A 20,695-nucleotide genomic window follows, 5' to 3' on the forward strand; every position below is an offset into this window, starting at 1 on the left:
GGGTCCGGTCCACCGCCCAGCAGCTGTCCATCCAGGTCAAGAAAAAAAGGGTCCAGCCTTACCCTTAGTGTCTGGCTGAGAAACCAGAAGGTTGTCCCCTTCTGGAGACACGCCCTTCAAATGGAAAAAGTAATAAGATTTGAAAATAAAAACATCTGTCCAGAAAATCTAGACAAATTTTGACGGGTGGGTATCGTTCTCAGCTAGCTCTCCGCTGGTCCCGCGTTCGATTCTCCGACTGGCCAATGAAGAATTAGAGGAATTTATTTCTGGTGACAGAAAGTCATTTCTCGTTATAATGTGGTTCGGATTCCACAATAAGCTGTAGGTCCCGTTACTAGGTAACCAGTTGGTTCTTAGCCACGTAAAATAAATCTAATCCTTCGGGCCAGCCCTAGGAGAGCTGTTAACCAGCTCAGTGGTCTGATTAAACTATGGTATACTTAACTGTTTTTGTGAGGCACTTTGTAAACACCAAAATAGTGACACATGACTTGCGGATACAGAAACCTGTATATGAGAGCATCGCACACGGGAAAGATTCAGCGTGAAGGCGCTGACTGGAGTGAGGTCTTAGTTCTTCCCTTCTCACACATGGAAGATTCTAGAATCCACTCTCATCAATCAGACCGACTCCATGAAGCTTTATTGTAATAATGGAAGCCAGATGTTCAGTGAAGCTTCCCACTGGGTCACCCAAATGTAGCCCTGGTGTATGGTACAGGTGCGTGTTTCTGACGGTGAGAAAAGTCGTCCTTTACTCCATTTGCCATCGGATTGGCACACACACTTTCAGGAGGAGTTATTCAGTCTAAAGACATTCTGTAAATTTTATCCTAAGAATTATAGCTTTGTTTTACTCTGTCATCATGGTCCTTGTTCCTTTAATGTATGCTGGTTTTGAGAATACTGGTATTATATTGAATGTTGCTTTGTTAAATTCTCGGAGGGAAATTATATTCACGAAGAAAAATGGAACACTGAGGTTCAATATAAAGAATATATTGGGGACAATATAAGGTTGTTAACTTCTTTAGTACTCTAAAGAACTCCAACACTTGTTTCTAGAGCACACCCTATATATATATATATATATATATATATATATATATATATATATATATATATATATATATATATATATATATATATATATATATATATATATATATATATATATATATATATATATATATATATATATATATATATATATATATATATATATATGTATATATAGATATACTGTATATGGTGTATATATATATACACATATATAGTTTATATATACATATAATAGTAGAAAAGAGAGAGAGAGAGAGAGAGAGAGAGAGAGAGAGAGAGAGAGAGAGAGAGAATATGTATTTACTCAAGAATATAAAAAAAAATATAAAAGGAAAAGTAAGACGGAGTTTTAACTAAAAGCGCTTAGCATGAGTGAAAAAATTATAATGCGTACATCCGAACAGGACTTCCGGAACTCCCAAGGAATTAATCTGTCAATTAATCAGTTTATCAGCAGGAAATTGCTCATTTTTAAGTGCATAGTGCCAAAAAAATCTATGAGAAATCTACTGTAATGCAGCGAAAAAGTTTTCGTTTCTGGGAATCGTGTGAAAATAGCCGATTAACAATAGGGTAACGTGACATACTAAAGGATTTATATATATATATATATATATATATATATATATATATATATATATATATATATATATATATATATATATATATATATATATACAGTGTTAAAATACAAACATCCGTACCGTCAACTGTCAAGGGTCTCAAGTCTTGCAAAATGCTTGTGCGTTATTTGGTTTTTTGCAGAATATGCTTTTAAAAATCATTTTCCTTTTTCCCCTAAAAAGCTGAATGTCTTTAACGTGAGTATCTATTATAGTTAAAAAATGAGCATCATGGGATCAAGACGATGAAATGAAAAACAAAAGAAATATGCACTTGCACAGATTTGCCAGCAACTATTAGAAACACATTTACTTGGTGTATGATATTTGTGCGTATTATATATATATATATATATATATATATATATATATATATATATATATATATATATATATATATATATATAGTATATATATAAAAGACAAAACCCATGAAGGAAGAGAAACAATGGAGTGTTGCAAGGCCTTTCGACTTACAGTCTTTACGTAAAGGACTAAAAGTCGAAAGGCCTTGCAGCACTCCAATGTTTCTCTTTCCTTTGTGGATTTTGTCTTTATTTATCTATTCATCACGTTCCATATTTTCGTGATTCAGTTATACATACATATATATATATATATATATATATATATATATATATATATATATATATATATATATATATATATATATATATATATATATATATATATATATATTATATATATATATATATATATATGTGTATATATATATATATATATATATATATATATATATATATATATATATATATATATATATATATTCATCATTTTCTTCCTCTGGAGGGAATGGTACGAGAAGGGTAAATCAATCCGATTCTCACAAATTTTTTTTTTTTGGGGGGGAGGTTACCAGCTGGGTTGCATTATAAGCGGTAAGGCCAGGATCAGCCAGTGCCCTGCAAATGCCGTCCCAGTACTATGCAAACATGCCTTATTTCCTTAGAGTGGGTAGATCTAGACAAGACAACCGGAGCTGTAACTTTCATCCTTTAATTGCTGAATCAGTGATGAACTCCTGTGCAGGAAACTTACACTGCATAAACACTTTCATAACGTATGACCTGAGGCTCATTGCCCTTTCCCACACTACGCCACTCACCTTCACCTCACACTGTCTGAAGGTTCTTAGGCAACTAAGACTTTTCTGTTCCATCAACTCTCCTTCTCCATTTAAGAAACCCTTTCTCAATCTCACTCTCCTCCTTTCTTCTGAACTTTATAGTTTACATACTTTTCACGAACTTGACATCCTCTTTTCTCCATGTGGATCAATGACCCCAGAATACTCTGATACATCTTGTCACAATGCAAACTTTTTCCAAACTTCTTTCCATCCATACATTTCTCATCCTTTCAGTCCCTACTCCTAAGCAAACAGTTCAGCTCAGCTGCTTCTGCCATTTTTTCGTAAATGTTCAACATCCGAGCTTCTCTTTCTTAAGGGGAGTTACGTAAGTCAACAGCCCCTTCGTTAAGTAAGTATACTGTACCTTAGTTTAACCAGACCACTGAGCTGATTAACAGCTCTCCTAGGGCTGGCCCGAAGGATTACACTTATTTCACGTGGCTAAGAACCTATTGGTTACATAGCAACGGGACCTACAGCTTATTGTGGAATCCGAACCACATTATACCGAGAAATGAATTTCTATCACCAGAAATAAATTCCTCTAATTCTTCATTGGCCGGCCGGAGAATCGAACGCGGGCCTAGGAAAGTGCTAGCCGAGTACGATATCGACCCATCCAATGAGGAACTAGCCCCTTCGTTCGCTCCGACTTTTGCTTCCTTCAGCATTATTCTGCGCTTAATAGTTTTTTCATTGATCCTCTTACCTCCCTTGTTCTGGATCACCTTCTCCTCATCCACCATCACCTGTTAACAGTAGGTACTTCCAAATTCCCTTGCGGGTCAGTTACTCCCATTCTTCTAAGTTAATTTCTCCCTTTCCCAACTTTTACACATCACTTGGAACTTTTTCCTTTTATAATCAGTTTAGTCAGTCTCAGCGGCTTCTTTTAAAAATTAACAAATAACTCAGCATTATCTGCAAATTTGTCATGCCACAATCCATTCATATTGCATCTCCTGTCCTTCTGTGACTTCTGCTGCTGCTCTGGCAGTAAAAATATTAACCACAGGCACACATATTATATAATACACAAACACACACTCATATATATATATATGTGTGCGTGTATGAATATATACTGTATATATATATGTATGTATATATATATACATATAGTGTACATATTTGCCCTTTTTCTTATGTAAAAAATGCATGAAGATCACATATTTATCGTCTGAACAAAAATTTCATGCTAACGTGTTTCTAGAGTACATAAATACAATTCACCAAGCCATGCATTAGGCTCGTCATGGATGCAGAGTCAATACTTAACACCTTGTCTTGAAATAGATCCTTCACGCGCTAATTGAAGATTCTTCACAAGTACTTTTAGGTGTGGGGCGTAATGTAGTTAATAATGGTTCCGAATCATTCACGGTAAATTCAGTTCAGATACTTCTGTTTTTTTTTTTGTTTTTTTTTTTTTTTTTTTTTGAGCTTATACTTTAAGTTCAATCTAGCATATTCTCAGTATGATTTATCATTTCTTAAATATTTTCGAAGCAATCGTTACCCTTCACACTTCATCGACAGAATTATTAATGGGTTTTCGAACGGTATTTTTCAGCCCTGTCTAAAATAATCCTAGGATCCAGAGATAAATAATGTATCTTTCAGACGTTAGTTCACCACGTTTCTGAGCACTTTGTATCGTTGTTAAGTGACATGGTTTTTTGCTGTTCATAGATATGCGTGTCTACAAAGTAAATTTGAAAATTATGTTAGAACTACTATACGTTTACTGAAAGTCTTTGTCGATTTCCTTAAGGGTGTTCGTTATCGCATTGACTGCATGTTAAAATCAGAGGAAGTTTCAGCCACGGGAAACCTTTGAAATTAATGTAAAAAGTTAAGTATATCTTAGTTTAACCAGACCACTGAGCTGATTAACAGCTCCCCTAGGGCTGGCTCGAAGGATTAGATTTATTTTACGTGACTAGGAACCAACTGGTTGCCTAGCAACGGGACCTACAGCTTATTGTGGAATCCGAACCACATTATGATGAGAAATGAATTTCTATCACCAGAAATAAATTCCTCTAATTCTTCATTGGCCGGTCGGAGAGTCGAACGCTGGGCCAACAGCGTGCTAGCCGAGAGCTCTGTCCACCCCTCCAATGAAGAACTGAAATTAATGTAAAAGTAACATGATGTACGATCATTTTGAAATACTCTCTCACCACCGATTGCATTCCGCTTCCACAAACTTTTGCCTTTTCAAAACAGTCAGTCACCTTCTACCTCTCTCTCTCTCTCTCCTCTCTGTTTTCCTCAGTATTTTGAACATCGCTGTTTGCAATCTTTTCAAGCAGGTATAACTTCAGCAACACCTCTCAACAGTCAGTACTGACATACATTTTTTCCATTAATGTTTCGTCGTTGCTTACGACTTTAACCTTCTTTAGTTAATAATGTTTATATTACTTTGTTAAATATCTCGGTGACTCATAAAGTTGCATATTAATTTCTTCTAATCTTTATATGTCTGACTTTTTGTATTATAGTTGTAGTTATGTTCAGGTATTTCCTACAGTGTTGATCAAAGTAAACAAATTTCTGTTCACATTTTTCTGATTGCTTTTAGGTATTAAGAACTAACTCTCTAATTCATTTAAGTAAACATTCTAATAGCTTAATAGCTAAGAATTAGCTAAGTTCCACGAACTAAGTTTGTACAAATTCCTAATCTACTTATGTTTTTAAAGTTGTTATGTTGCCCCGATAAACGTGATATATTCCAGAAAAGTTTATACGGGGTACAAACAACGACTAGAAGCTTAGAGATCAGCAAGTTGTCGACAGACTGAACGTTTTACTAAGAACACTGACACCAGAACAGAAGGTGACCGGAATGGAAACTTCCAAGACACCGATGACTTATTCCCAGACTGCTCTAGATAATTCGACTACATTTCAACTAAAGAGTGAGGCACCAGTTCACAGCTTCGCGCCTGAATCAAAGATCAAAAGGAAACGAGTAAAAATTCGCCGAAGTTTCTTCGGCGCAATCAAGTTTTCTCTACAGCTTACAATCAAGGCCACCGAAAATAATTCCATCTTTCGGTGGTCTCGGTATAATGCAGTATGGGCCGCGGCCCATGAAACTTTAACCGCGGCCCGGTGGTGGCCTGTCCTATATCGTTGCCAGACGCACGATTATGGCTAACTTTAACCTTAAATAAAATAAAAACTACTGAGGCTAGAGGGCTGCTATTTGGTATGTTTGATGATTGGAGGGTGGATGATCAACATACCAATTTGCAGCACTCTAGCCTCAGCAGTTTTTAAGATCAGAGGGCGACCAGAAAAAGTGCGGACAGGCAGACAAAACCGGCACAATAGCTTTCTCTTACAGAAAACTAAAAATAGAAGAGTGGTTCTCTAACTCTCAAAATCTTTAAGTGGCCTCTCTGTTTTGGCAGTCTGAAGTTGTTTCCATGGCAGACTACTTGGGGAAAAAAGGTAAAAAATTAATGAAGATAATTAACGAAGATAATTTCAAATTTCTTCAGTTGGTGAAACGATCAAGACAGAATGTAAGAGAAAGCTGCAAGCAGGCATTCTGTTGCTTCTGGATAATATTTCTGCCCTCACGGAACAGGTAGCGATGGCCGCAATGGCGTAACTAAGGGGGAGCGGTCCGTCCCGGGCGGCTCTGTCCGGGGGTGGGGAAGGAACTCTGGCATCTCTTGAGCAGGTCTGGTCTGCCATGATTCTAGATTTTCTGGCATATTTCGTCTTTTCGGAACACTGAACAACGATTCAACGACTCTGCTGTTGGACGGCAAGCGATTTTTGACAAAGTAACCCTGGTTTCTCCGGGTGGCGCGCGCGCTCGAAATTACTAATCAGTTGAACTTTGATGTTGTTATTAGCGAATTCGCTTCTAACAAAGCTCGTAGGGTTCCGTTGTAAATCTGCTGTGCTGTTTTTGTTTTAGCTTTATGAAATAAAATAAATGATTGAGATGTTAAGACTTAGAATGTCCGTTTAATTTTCACCACCTTAGTACTTTTTAGCGCGGGAATGCAGCAGCACTTTCAGAGTCCGCCCGGGGCGCCACGAACGCTAGTCACGCCATTGGGCCGATGTGGCTTTGAATTGTTATCTGATGCCCCTACTCACCCGACCTTGAACTGTCTGACTTCTGGTCCCATAATTTTCAATTTCGCTTTCATGGTCATGAGTTTTTTAGCAATAATGATGTCAGTCATACCATGAACGATTATCTGCAGGCCAAAAAACAAGCCTTCTCCTTGCGGGATGGCAGTCGGTGGACCAAATGCTTTCACTTACAGAAAACTGTTTTGAAAAATAATGCTAGAACATTCTTTCTTCGGTAAGACCGGCAACATTTTGAATGACCTTCATATATATATATATATATATATATATATATATATATATATATATATATATACTGTATATATACTGTATATATATATATATATATATATATATATATATATATATATATATATATATATATATATATATATATATATATATATATATATATATATATATATATATATATATATATATATATACTGTATATATATATATGTGTGTGTCTGTGTGCGTGCGTATCTATGTGTGTGTGTTTCCACAATTACATTGTATGCCCGTAATAGATTTCCGCAACTATTCTTTTTTTTACTTAACTGTTTCAAAGCAGCTAAAAATGGCACTATTTTCAAATATCTATATAAAGGTTTATAGCGAAAAATTGTTCACTTTGACGTAAGAGACGGTTGTAACAACACATTATTTTCATTACAGGAGGGACAATTAGGGTCCTTTCAACAGTACATAATACATAATGGGATACTGTCAACCTTGAACCCAACAATAGTAGCTTCAGCTAAATTAACGTCTATAGAATACAGAATATTATTCTTTCACAATTCATTTGCGCCTATTGTTCGCATGAGAAGCATAGCGTCTATTAGTGTGGGTTTGCCTACCAGGTTATCTCTCTCTCTCTCTCTCTCTCTCTCTCTCTATATATATATATATATATATATATATATATATATATATATATATATATATATATATATATGAATATATATATATATATAATATTATATATATAAATATATATATATATATATATATATATATATATATATATATTATATATATATATGTTATATATATAAAGCAACCCGCCGTTTGATTATAAAGGAGATATGTTCACGAATTCGACGAAGCAGTAAGGCCTGGCTTCAGTGATCCGTGTTCGTGTCACTAAAATGTATTCAACTAATGAAGTAATTTCGTTAATAAACCATTTTTGCTAACGATCGTTTCCTTTCTCAATAAAGCTGAACAATTTTCCTTTCCACTATTACAGTATGAGACGAGCAATACCGTGCAACAGCATTTCGTGATTACATAAATACTACGTCATTCATTCTGTAAGTGACCTAACTACAGCTGATAGTAGAAAGAAGCAGTTTGGGCAATTAGAACCACGCGGTCTTCCATTCCATTGCAACGATGATAGTACATAATTGCAAGAAGGAACGACTAGGAGAAATGTTGCTTTGTTTATGAGGACAATTTTCCGCACGCGACCCGAGGGGATTAGGGTCTCCAAAGAAGATTAAATTTGCCGCGAGAGAGAGAGAGAGAGAGAGAGAGAGAGAGAGAGAGAGAGAGAGAGAGAGAGAGAGAGAGCATCTCTTGATTATAGGATTAATGGTGTGCATGATTACTTTGACGGCGGTCTTACCGCAGTAAGAGAATATAAATTACGAGCTTGTTGGCGCGTGCTACACGCGCTGGAACTCGGGGCTGTTGTCTCCCCTACCTACCGGCCCCCACCCGGGAAGGACAAACAGGTTTGCAGGAGGAGGCTGAGTGTCTCCCTTACCCTCCCGTTCCCCTATCTACCCCGTCTCTACCCAGGGCGGACAAACTGGTTTCCAGCGGGTGGGTGGCTGTGTCATGTCTCCCCTACTGTCACCCGGGGGAGGACAAGCAAGATCAGATCCTCCCGAATTTGATTATTATAGATTATGCCGTCCTGGGGAATCGCCTGAGATTTTAAAGCTTCAACATATCATGTCTGACATTTTAATCATTAATCTCTATCTGCAGTGATTTCTAACGTCTTTAATTATTTTCCATATATTAATATCTCATATTATTCATGTCATCAGTACTTTCTGCAAACATCATTGTTTGACATTGTATACTATATTTGGTATTTTCAGGTATTTCAAATTTACGACTTTTCTGAAATCAAATTACCTCCAACCTTTCTGATAACCGAGTCCGGGCCCGTTGATTGAATGATAAAGGTAACCTCCGTCGCATAAGGGAAACAATGACCGCAGTAATTCTTTCCTCCATTTTTTAAGTGATATTGCTAAACAAATAGTGACACTGAAAATTTTTAATAAACAGAATAAGAAAATCATGAGAGGATGAAGAAAATAAAATAATAAGTGACTTGGAGCCGAAACGAAGAGCGATACTTTAAATGTCAATAAATAGGTAAATTACGTAATTAACATAAAAAGGAGTTTTTCCAGGGAAAAAGGAAAAGCTGAATAAGACAGCCTTCGTAAGTGAAGAGAAGGGCTGCCCTTTAAAAGTCAAATAACAACTCCCGTAACTTTCCCCAAGAGAAACGCAACCGGATTAACGCAATAGAAAACTTTTTTTCTAAACCCTGATGACATTTCTTATCATGACGCACAGATTTAATGCAGAAACAGATCTCACTGAGGGAAAAGATGGAAATGTTGGTAATAATCCCTCTGGGCAAACGCAGAAGGTAAAGACGAGGAAAATGAACTGAAAATATGACATTATGAGAGGTCACCCATTTTATGGTGATCAAACGTTGTGAACAGGATATATATATATATATATATATATATATATATATATATATATATATATATATATATATACATATACACACACACATACATACCCACGTGTTTGTGTGTATGTACATATACGTGTGCATATAAGTACGTATCCTGTACACAACGTTTGATCACCATAGAGTGGGTGACCTCATAATGTCATATTTTCATTGTTATTTTCTATATAAATATATATATATATATATATATATATATATATATATATATATATATATATATATATATATATATATATATATATATATATATATATATATATAGTATAAACACACACGCAATCACTTAACAAAGTGCTTTCCAGTTAGGAAGGAATTAACCTTAAGCAACTGTACCTTGAAAACACCAATCCGTAAGAGACGCTTTTATCTACCAGTTATTGTCGTATCCGGTCGCTATATGTTACCTGTCATTATACCATCATTCCTACTATGGCTGCCTAAAAGTCATCACTGAAACTTAAGGAATACCCATTCGCGATATTGAGAAACAGGATCCATTAACGATTGATCTGCCAGACGGGGTAATTTGAACTGAAAGAGGAATTATGGCAAAATGGGACTACTAGATGTTATTCCGAGTGCATGTACAGTGACGTACTTCCACAAAGATAGTAACAGATTATAAATGTACTCACACAATAATATATACTGTATATATATATTAATATATATATTATATATATATATATATATATATATATATATATATATATATATATATATATATATATATATTCATTTATATATAGATAGAGAGATAGACAGATAGACAGACAGACATATAGATAGCCACTGAGCTGGAAGAAGGATTAAAACATAAAGTTGGCCAAACTCTTGTGCTCTCAAGCCTCCTCAGGGCTAAGTCACTTGACCTTGAAGAGGTGGCAACTTGAAGCATCCCGGGTTCATGACATCATCTATATATATATATATATATATATATATATATATATATATATATATATATATATATATATATATATATATATATATATATATATATATATATATATATATATATATATATATATATATATATTTATATATATTTATATATATATACATATATACACACATACATCTGTGTGTTTGTGTGTATGTAGTATGCGTCACTAACCGTGCTCAAGTCGCCCACTTTCCAGAAATCCAGATATTTTTGCAGAATAGAAAGCAAATGACAACGATCAACAGCACATTAAAAACAAAACAGGTGCGTGCTTGCATCCCGACATAGGCCCAAAGACCGCAGAATGAATGCAGATGCAATTTGTAACCCACACCGAGTTGTAAATGAGAACTTCCGGCTTTTAGTGCGCCTTCCTGGCTGCCGTACCTCTGATTTCCCCTCCGCAATCGTGTCCCTACCCACCCCAGTTCCACCCTCACACAGAAGCAGAATTAGTGGGTCCTGCAGGGGTACCGTTTTGCATCAGGCACAGCGGTATTCCCGTCCACTCACGCTTCATTCGTCGCACGCCATCTTAGTCTTTATAATTAGGTTCCATTTAAATTGGAGAGAAGTACGAATTGCGCATTTTGATGAGGCAAATGGTGAGGTGCTAATGACACACACAAACACACACATATATACATATATATGTGTGTGTATATATATATATATATATATATATATATATATATATATATATATATATATATATATATATATATATATATTATACAGAGAGAGAGAGAGAGAGAGAGAGAGAGAGAGAGAGAGAGTATTTCACAGTTTCATTACACCTAAATTACTGCCACAGATGATGAGAGACTGAGCTAGGAATTACTCTATGATCGGAAGTTCGGTTTGCATGTAAACAATGTCAGATTTACGTCTAAGATTCGTGCTGGCATATTAAAGCATTTGCCATCATAAGATACCAACCAACACAAGCTGAACGCCGCAGTTGTCGTTCTGTTCAGCCAAACTCTCACTAAAACCAAAATGTCTTGAAATGATTTGTCACACCACTTTACTTTTACGCAAAGATTGACTGGAAACTTGAATATTTGTAAGACTGAGGTTTTCACCTTGGTGTATCATTTAAAAAAAAAAAATGCGCCAAAGTTTCTTCGACGCAGTCGAGTTTTCTGTACAGCGTATAATGCTGTATGAAACTCTCAGCCACGGCCCACGAAAATTTTAGCCTCGGCCCGTGAAACCCTCAGCCTCGGCCCGGTAGTGGCCTGTGTTGTTAGTACCTATAGCGCTGCCAGACGTACGATTATGGCTAATTTAACCTTAAATATAATGAAAACTATTGAAGCTAGACGGCTGCAATTTGGTATGTTTGGTGATTGGAGGGTGGGTGATCACCATACCAATTTGTAGCCCTCTAGCCTCAGTAGTTTTTAAGATCTGAGAGCGGACAGACAAAGTGCGGACGGACAGACAAATAGCCATCTCAATAGCTTTCTTTTATGGAAAACTAAAAAACAGTTTTATAGTATTTCATGGCTGAAACTGCAGCTCGTTTGAAAATGACAGATTTCACACTCTTGGCGTAACTAACGAGGTTTGTATAACAATATAACACCACGCTTGGAAAGGTAACTAGAACATGTACAGCACTTGGTACTAAAATTTCTTCTCCTTTTGAGGACCCTGTTGGAGGGTAGTGCCCTCAGTGACCTCACGTGGTGTACCGTAGGCATTACTAAAGTGAGTTTGTAGCCTCTCTTTAGCCCCAAGCTTCATCAGCTTTTCGGCCTTTTACGTTACCTCCATTCCCGCTTCCTTCCTTCAAGCTTGCTGTCTAACACCTCTAACTGTTACTGAGTACTGCAACCGTGGGATTTTCTCTCAGTTCCACATTTAAATCCTAGTGCTTCATTTATTTTCTGAATCTTTATCTCGTTGTCCAACCACTCCAACTCCCTCTTTTCACTATCCCAGTGCTGAGCTCCTCGCTGGGTGGGCGGGTTCCGTTTTCAGCTACCACTCTGTTGGTCGCGAGTTCGAATCTCCGACCGGCCAGTGAAGAACAAGAGGAATTTGTTTCTGGTGATAGAAATTCATTTCTCGCTATGATGTGGTTCGGATTCCACAATAAGCTGTAGGTCCCGTTGCTAGGTAACCAATTGGTTCTTAGCCACGTAAAAATAAAATCTAATCCTTCGGGCCAGCCCTAGGAGAGCTGTTAATCAGCTCAGTGGTCTGGTTAAACTAAGATATACTTGTCTTTGAGAGGCCAAAAGTGCCCTTCAGTGCCTGACTTGACAGCCTCAATCTTACCAATGAAATCATTACCGTTTCATTATGATTTATAATGTGAACGTCCTCAAAATGCCTCCTGGCCTGTAATCTTATTGACTTGCCGGGACCAACAATAACAACAAGCCGAACAAACCCAGGGCTGTGAGCCGCACATTGCGTTGGGCAACACTTGTGCTTGGCTGGGTCGCCTGGGAGTAGTCACTGAAGCCGACGCCGGCGCTGACGCTAATGGTATTTAAAATGGCTATTTACAAAGTAACGGATGCTCCTCCGGAGATGATTCCAACATACGTAGGAAATCCTCTTATGACAGAGGCATTGCTATAGAGTCAGCCAGGATCCTGAGGTCAACCACAGACAATAAAATGAATGATTCGGCTTTTCTTTAACGTCGCAATCCTCAGTCGTTTAATCCTTTCATGTAAGCGTATCCAGCCTTCCGGATAAGCGTATCCGGAGATGATTCTTACATACGTATAAAATCCTCTTATGACAGAGGCATTGCTATAGAGTCAGCCAGGATCCTGAGGTCAGCCACAGACAATAAAATGGATGATTCGGCTTTTCTTTAACGTCGCAATTCTCAGGCGTTTAATCCTTTCACGTAAGCGTATCCAGCCTTGCTTCTGTTAAAGACCTAAAAGCGTATTTTATTCCAACCCTTCATCTTCAATCACTTAACTAAACCGAGATTAAGCGCAGGTTCTTCTGAAATGAAAACAGAAAACCGAAAAAATGCGCATAATAAAGCATTCTACTCTCTTTTGGGAGAATGCCATTCATATCAGAGGAGCGAGTGACCTAATGAGTAAAACCTAAATGCTCGAGAGATGGTGAAATCGTTTTTATAAAGATACACAGCCAGCGGGACGAGCAATAGGAAAGAAACAAAAAATAGGACCCTGCCCAGAAGATGAGGAAAGAAAGACAAGAGAAATTATTTATACAACGCCGGCGGATGGGATGCGGTCAGTGAATAATTAGACAAACGCCAATGTTTTGCAACTAGATAAGGCTTTCACCGCTATCTGGTTTCACGAGAGTATCCTGACGCAGTGTGCATGTCGTCCGCTGTAAAAAAATTTAGACAAAATTTTGAAAGGAAGTTTTCCCGGTCTGATTATTCAGCACGGAGCAGTACGTTTTTATACGAACGTATTTTTTTTTACCGGATCTCGGAAATCCTGAACGGAATTACTCTTGCTGTGAATTAACAAAGCATTAATAATGAAAATAAACAGATAACGATGACAGGAATCAAAATCGATAGAGAAGCCAAACTGTAGAATCTTATTAAGGTGGAATTACATGTGTAAAAGACCAGCACATCTTCATTTCAAATTGTGCTGGCCTCTTACGCATGTAATTCCATCTTCTTAATAAGATCCTAAAATTTGGCTTCTCTGTTAACTTTTACTTCTATCATCGTCATCTGATTATTGTCATTATTAACGCCTCCTCGGGAAATTCCTCTGTAAATTCGCAGCAAGAGTAACTTCGTTCAGGATTTCCGAGATCCGGGAAAAAAGCAGTACGTTCGTATGAAAACGCACTGTTTCCGGTTGAAGAACAGTTCGTAATCTGCAAAATTAGTACAGAACCATATATAATACTTATAAAATTGCAAGCAGCTTAAAACAGACAAACAAATAATCAAAAAGGAACAACAGACATTTAAAAGGCAGAACTGTCACTTTTCATATCTCAGCTCCAACTGTCATTTTTACAGAATGAAAATTTTTTTTCAAATCCATGTCTGCGAATTTCTACTAAAATTGGAGACCTTACAAAGTAATCTTAATAATCTAATGCACAGCCATTACAAAAAAATCTTGTATATGTTTTTTTATCATGAAAATTATGTAGACGTTAATTACAAAATCAAGCTTTACTCGTAACGTTAATTGCGACAGTGACTATAAAAAATTGGTGCAGACATTTCATTAAATAATTGCCGATACTGATAAAAAAAAATGTGTACCAACTGATTCTACCAAATTAGTATAAATTGTCGAGGAAAGTTGTATAGCTGATTTTTAAAAATGTCGATGGAACTGAATGAAAAAGCGTTCAAACAGACTCTCCAGAAGCTGCTTATAAAACTGCGCAGAAAACGACTCCAACCGATGTATAGGAGTGACACAAGAATATCTTGTACACAAATACACACAAGCTGTATTTTCCTCTGGAATGCATTTCCATTTATTCGTCTTTTGTTTCTTGTATTTGAAGCGCCACTGGAATGAACAGACCTATCTACTCAAGGTCTAGAGAATACTGTATTCTCTAGACCTTGTATCTACTAATCTGGCAACAGAGCAGAGAAAGGCTTGGCAAAATCTCACCTCTTCAAGTCGATGAATATATTGCACTGCGGTTAGAAGCTGCTATGTACATAGACATCAAAATTCATTCTAAAGAGGGATGAGGACATTACCTGGTTTTGTATTTGACGAAAGGGCTTTAACCCTAGATAGGAAATCCCGTGCCAAATGGCACAGCTACCCTGAGCTTTTGTATTTCCCGCCAAATTTTTTCCAACAATTTATACTTCTTTGGCTCAATTGGTGCTTTGGTGGGCATTTCAACAGAAGTTCTTCATACTGTAAGGTGTGTAACGTGCTGCTCCTCTTCATCCACTCTTGGTGAGTACTCATGTATCCAAATGGCACAGCATTTCCTAATATGATAGTATATGGTGAAAAAATATTTTTTTCAGAAAAGGCCATTACCGCATGTAAATAACATAATGACTATGTTTTGAGAGTGTAATAGCCTTATTAGATCTTGTACATAGTGAAACATGACTTACATTATTCCATATATAGTATTATTGATTTATTATTATTTTTTTTTTAGTGTGATAAAATGCCCAGGAAACGTAAGAGAACACTGTCCAGGTTCGACTTAGATGCCTTGGTGAACATCTCAGCTTTTGATAGGGTCTTGTACACTACCCATGATGAAGGAACGGACAGTGACATTTCTCATTATGGGATTACTGAGTCTCCCCACCACTCCCCTAGGGCTGGCCCTAGTAGCAGGTAATTGTATTTGTTTCATATTGCATTCACACATTGAAAATATACTAGAAACAAAGTTATTTGAAAGAAAAAAAAAAGTTTGATTGCATATACAAGCATAAAATTCACCAGAATATATCGTCATAGCTGAAAACTCGTGTTTGCTGCTGAAGTGTATATAATAATATGTCCGTTTTTATTTATTCCAGGACCGATGTTTTCTGTGGTTTCCAGGATGAACAAGGCGCCTAGGGGATTCTTTATAGTTCCTAGTTCATGTATTCAAAAGCATTTTTGCTGAATGACGTGTCTTTTTATCATTACAGTACCTCAATTAATAAGATCTTTTTTATATAAAAGTTTTTTCTAATAAGTCAAAAGTATATTCTGTTAAGTTTAATTGTCATAATTGAGGGTGATATTTGTTCAAGAATACTCTTTCTTTACTTTTGTATAGTTTTGGTAAAATAAAGCATGTTTGAATATTTTATTTAAATTTTTTCCTACAATGATTCCATATGGATACAGGATTTCCTATAGCGTTACGCGCAGGTACGATTTCCTATCTAGGGTATACTGTTTTCTATGATATCCCTGTTCACTAGAGGTCTAGAGTACCCAAAAGCAGTTCTAGCGATCAGGACCTGCGGTAAAAGACAGGGATTCCTCACTAAGCAAAATGCTACTAATTATAAACCTTGTGAAGTATTCTTGGGAGAGGCCGTATGTACTGTGTACTGCACCGGAAGCAAAATAATGTAACTGCGTGATTGAGTTCGAGGATAAAACGGCTTTTCTTGACAGATGTTAATTTTAACTCTACGGGGTTTAAACGTAAAACTAAAGTAAACGTTTTATAATGGGTTTATTCATCCTTAAAGAGACTGTTACACATGCACACACGTATATATATACTTTCTCTGAAAGTATTCTGGGATGAATTTGGTAGTAACCAAGAGCTAAACTGGCCTGGAGTCCACGTAACTATGCCATAGGTGAAGCAGCTGATTGTTTATTAGTAATGGTCGTGGCGCTATCTAGGCTATGGTGTGTGTTTTCTTCATAAAGATGTTAAACACCGGGAACTTGAATATCTATGTTTTTGAGACAGCAGAATGTATCACAAACGGTTGATTTCAAGGACAACATCGTTTTCTAATGCAAGTTACTTATTATTCTTTGTTCTGCAGCGAGTATAAACCAAAAAGAAATAAATAGCTCCAAACTTGAGCACAATCGGCAGTAACTACGGCTTGATAAGTTACTATTTAATCCTGTATTACCATGTAACGGTAAAACACTTAATACAAACGGTCGTAGTATATATATATGTATATATATATATGTATATATATATATATATATATATATATATATATATATATATATATATATATATATATATATATATATATCGTACGGAAAAAGGGAGATGAAATTCTCTTGGGAACAGCCACTCGGGGATGGGAATCATCGCAGCTCTTTACTTTACCACACGATTCAGCGAGGTGTTTTTGAATATAATTTCACTTGTTATATCGATAAGTGGATGATGATGATATTGCGAGAAACAATTAGCCGAAGGCAATTAGTGTTTCATTAACAGAGACAGGAAACGCGTGCAAAGGCGTTTTCCGACGTGGAATCGAACACTGGTTTTCCATTGGTGAGGCAAGGTGTAGCTATTGATCTAGAGAGAGAGAGAGAGAGAGAGAGAGAGAGAGAGAAGAGAGAGAAAATACTGGTCTTATTCAGTTGTGCATTACTCTATTGTATACCCTTTGCCCATTTGCATAAATTACAGGCCAAATAACATACCAAAAGGACATCATAAACCCTTATTAATCAGCAATTAGTTACGTAACGTAACTCCGGAAGAGAAGAATTATGAGGCCGCTCCTGTAGCATAAAAAAGTAGGTGCGTCATCCATCAATAACTGAATGTCGAGAGATCTTTTCACTGCATGACTGTTTGGTCGCGGAAAAAAGTATGGAATTATACCTTATGGGTACGTTTAATGTAATAATCATGAATTAATCACAACAGAGGATTTTGAGGTGAAAAAGTAATGATAGAAGGAAGAAACAAATGTTTCATTTTTCAATTTATTTTCCTGTTCAAAAATGCGCATGTGTATTTCACTATACTTTAACATATGGCCATTCTGTGGGCGCTTTAATTACCGAGTTTTCGGCAAGTGCCGTATGAATGTGTACATGATATGAATTATGATTGTTAAAGATACCTTTTGAAGTAAAGAAACTTTCCGGGAAAGCTGAAAAAATTTTTACAACTCGGCAATTACTGATATCCTTTGCTTGCCCCTCGAGGGATGGCTGGAATTCCCCAGATGCAGAAGCAAAATAACTCATCTCGCGGCACATTGGCTAAAAAAAATGTAATAGGGGTTTCTCCCTATACTGGACTTTTTTGTAAGATCAAAGCCCAAATAAAAATAAAAATAATAGAAGCAATCACAAAATTATACCACGCTGATTATGAAATTGTAAAATGCTTTCCTTTTTTTATTATGATTTCATTTCTCATTGTAATTTTTTTTTTCTACTGAGAATTCGTTGTAGCACTCTACCGAAGGTGATGTATAAGGTTTATTCAGAGCACAATGTCTGCATGTGTTTGTGTTCTGAATGTACTTGAATGCACAGTTTTCAAACCTGTACTTTCCAGATCTCTATACTTTGAAACTTTTATCCCGGTTGCAAAACTTCAGCTCTCTCACTCAGGTAAAATCCTGTAATCTTCGCGCATGTTCTTTCACTGTTCTTTTTTCCTAGTGTCCCAAAACTTTTACTGCTCTTTATCTACGACGCTTTTCAAAATACTTTTTTTTGTCATACCTTTTCAAATGCAGATGATACTCTACAAAACATCATACTTTTCTTCTCATTTCTACTCTGAAGTTCCCTCCCTGAATGAAGATGAAGCTTGATTCACTAAAATGTTTCCAACATTAGTACCTTTCCCATTTCATTATCATGCTAATTTTCTCAATAGTGCTTACATGTATGGGATTGGGACTTCTGAGATTTAGACATTTTGAGCTTAGATGTGAAGAGCAGCATATCCTGGAAAGACCACATCTTGTGTCTGGCTGGATCTACCTCTAGAAAGTTGGTGAGCTCCTTATGTGCTACAAGTTTCCCTCTGAGCAGCTCCTTCAGGAATGCATGCGGTTGATCTGTCCTTGTCTGGGGAGGCTTCTCATAAACCCTTCTAGATCCGAAAGCTGATGAAAGTACCCACCCTCAACTTGTTCTGCAGATAGTACATGGCGGTATTCCATCTGCCTCGTTGTCCACTCCAGGTTTTTCAGTTCAACAGTTGCTGTGTGAAAGTCACGTGCTCAAGAATGAACTGGCATAATTGGCCCTTTATATTACTAACTTCCAGAATACCGCATGCTTTACTCTCTGCTGAGTTTCATGAATCATTGAACCTGCCTCATTTTAACAGTTCTTCACGAAAAACTGAAACCCCTGACAACTCTGCTATTCAGTCCCGTCTTTCTTGGTCACGTTATCATACACGCACACACGCACACACACATATTATATATATATATATATATATATATATATATATATATATATATATATATATATATATATACATATATATATATGTATGTATGTATGTATATATATATATATATATATATATATATATATATATATATATATATATATATATATATATATGTTTAAAAGTATGAGCATGTGCGTATATTCATATGGACATGCACTATAAACAGTTCGTAATCAAATGAAACGATGATGTTAAGTATTTTGCCCGTTAATATCAAGAGTGAGAAGCCTTAGCACAAAAGATCAAAGACTTTTCCTCTCAGTAAAAGGCTTAGGCATAACTCTGAAAGCTGAACTTCCAAATCGAAAGGAATAGACTCCTGCAGATCGTATTATGCTGGACCACTGACTCAGTTTACTCTCTGCTTGAAGTTGAGGCAATGATTATTTCAATTGCAACTCTTATTTTGTTCATCTTGCTGACCGCATCAATGGTCAACAACGTCTGTGAGTTCAAAGTCCTTCCAGTTTAAGAATAGAAAAGAATATACTGTAGAATTCTGGCCAAAGGCCAAGCGCTGGGACCTAGGAGGCCATTCAGCGCTGAAACTGGAATGGGCAGTAAAAAGTCTGAAAGGTGTAACGGGAGGGAGACCTCGCAGTTGCACTATGAATCAATTGTTGGGAGAGCGTGGAAAGCAAGATGGAAGAAAGAGATTATGAACGGAAGAAATGAAAGGAGTTGCAGCTAGGGGTCGAAGGGACGTTGCACATTCCAGTTTAAGGATCATGGAAACTGACTGACGTCAGCCGCCATTTCACATTCGTGTCACCGTTCATCGCAGGACTGACTTTCGTAAGCGCTCAGAAGCATTGTCTTAACAATGCTGTATTTTTTTGCTTGGATGAGGCTCTATTAATGCATACATACAGACTCTTCTACGCATACATAAGTCCTTTTATTGCAACGGCTATTTTTTTCTCATGGCGGGAGGGGGAGGGTCATGGCAGCATTCAAGACTGAAAAGGGTCGCTGGCTACCCTACTAAAGCAGTGATGCAAAAGTAAACTACAAACTGTGCCTGTCTGTGTGAGCAAGCGTGTGCTTTTCATTTTCGATGACAGTGTTCAATTACAAATCCAATAAGAAAAACG

General features: G+C 36.7%; 1 protein-coding gene and 1 long non-coding RNA gene across 3 annotated transcripts in view; one reads left to right on the forward strand and one right to left on the reverse strand.

The window, feature by feature from the left end:
• The window catches only part of LOC136840610 (centromere protein V-like), a 60,735-nt gene that overhangs the window by 32,958 nt on the left and 7,082 nt on the right, over window positions 1–20,695 (reverse strand). The gene's annotated exons all lie outside the window — the stretch shown is intronic.
• LOC136841217 (uncharacterized) lies at window positions 15,441–16,561 on the forward strand. The gene is made up of 3 exons (XR_010853828.1): window positions 15,441–15,616; window positions 15,831–16,015; window positions 16,204–16,561. It is a non-coding gene; the product is annotated as an uncharacterized lncRNA (long non-coding RNA).

This window comes from Macrobrachium rosenbergii, chromosome 8, assembly GCF_040412425.1.
Source record: "Macrobrachium rosenbergii isolate ZJJX-2024 chromosome 8, ASM4041242v1, whole genome shotgun sequence".
Classification (NCBI taxonomy): domain Eukaryota; kingdom Metazoa; phylum Arthropoda; class Malacostraca; order Decapoda; family Palaemonidae; genus Macrobrachium; species Macrobrachium rosenbergii.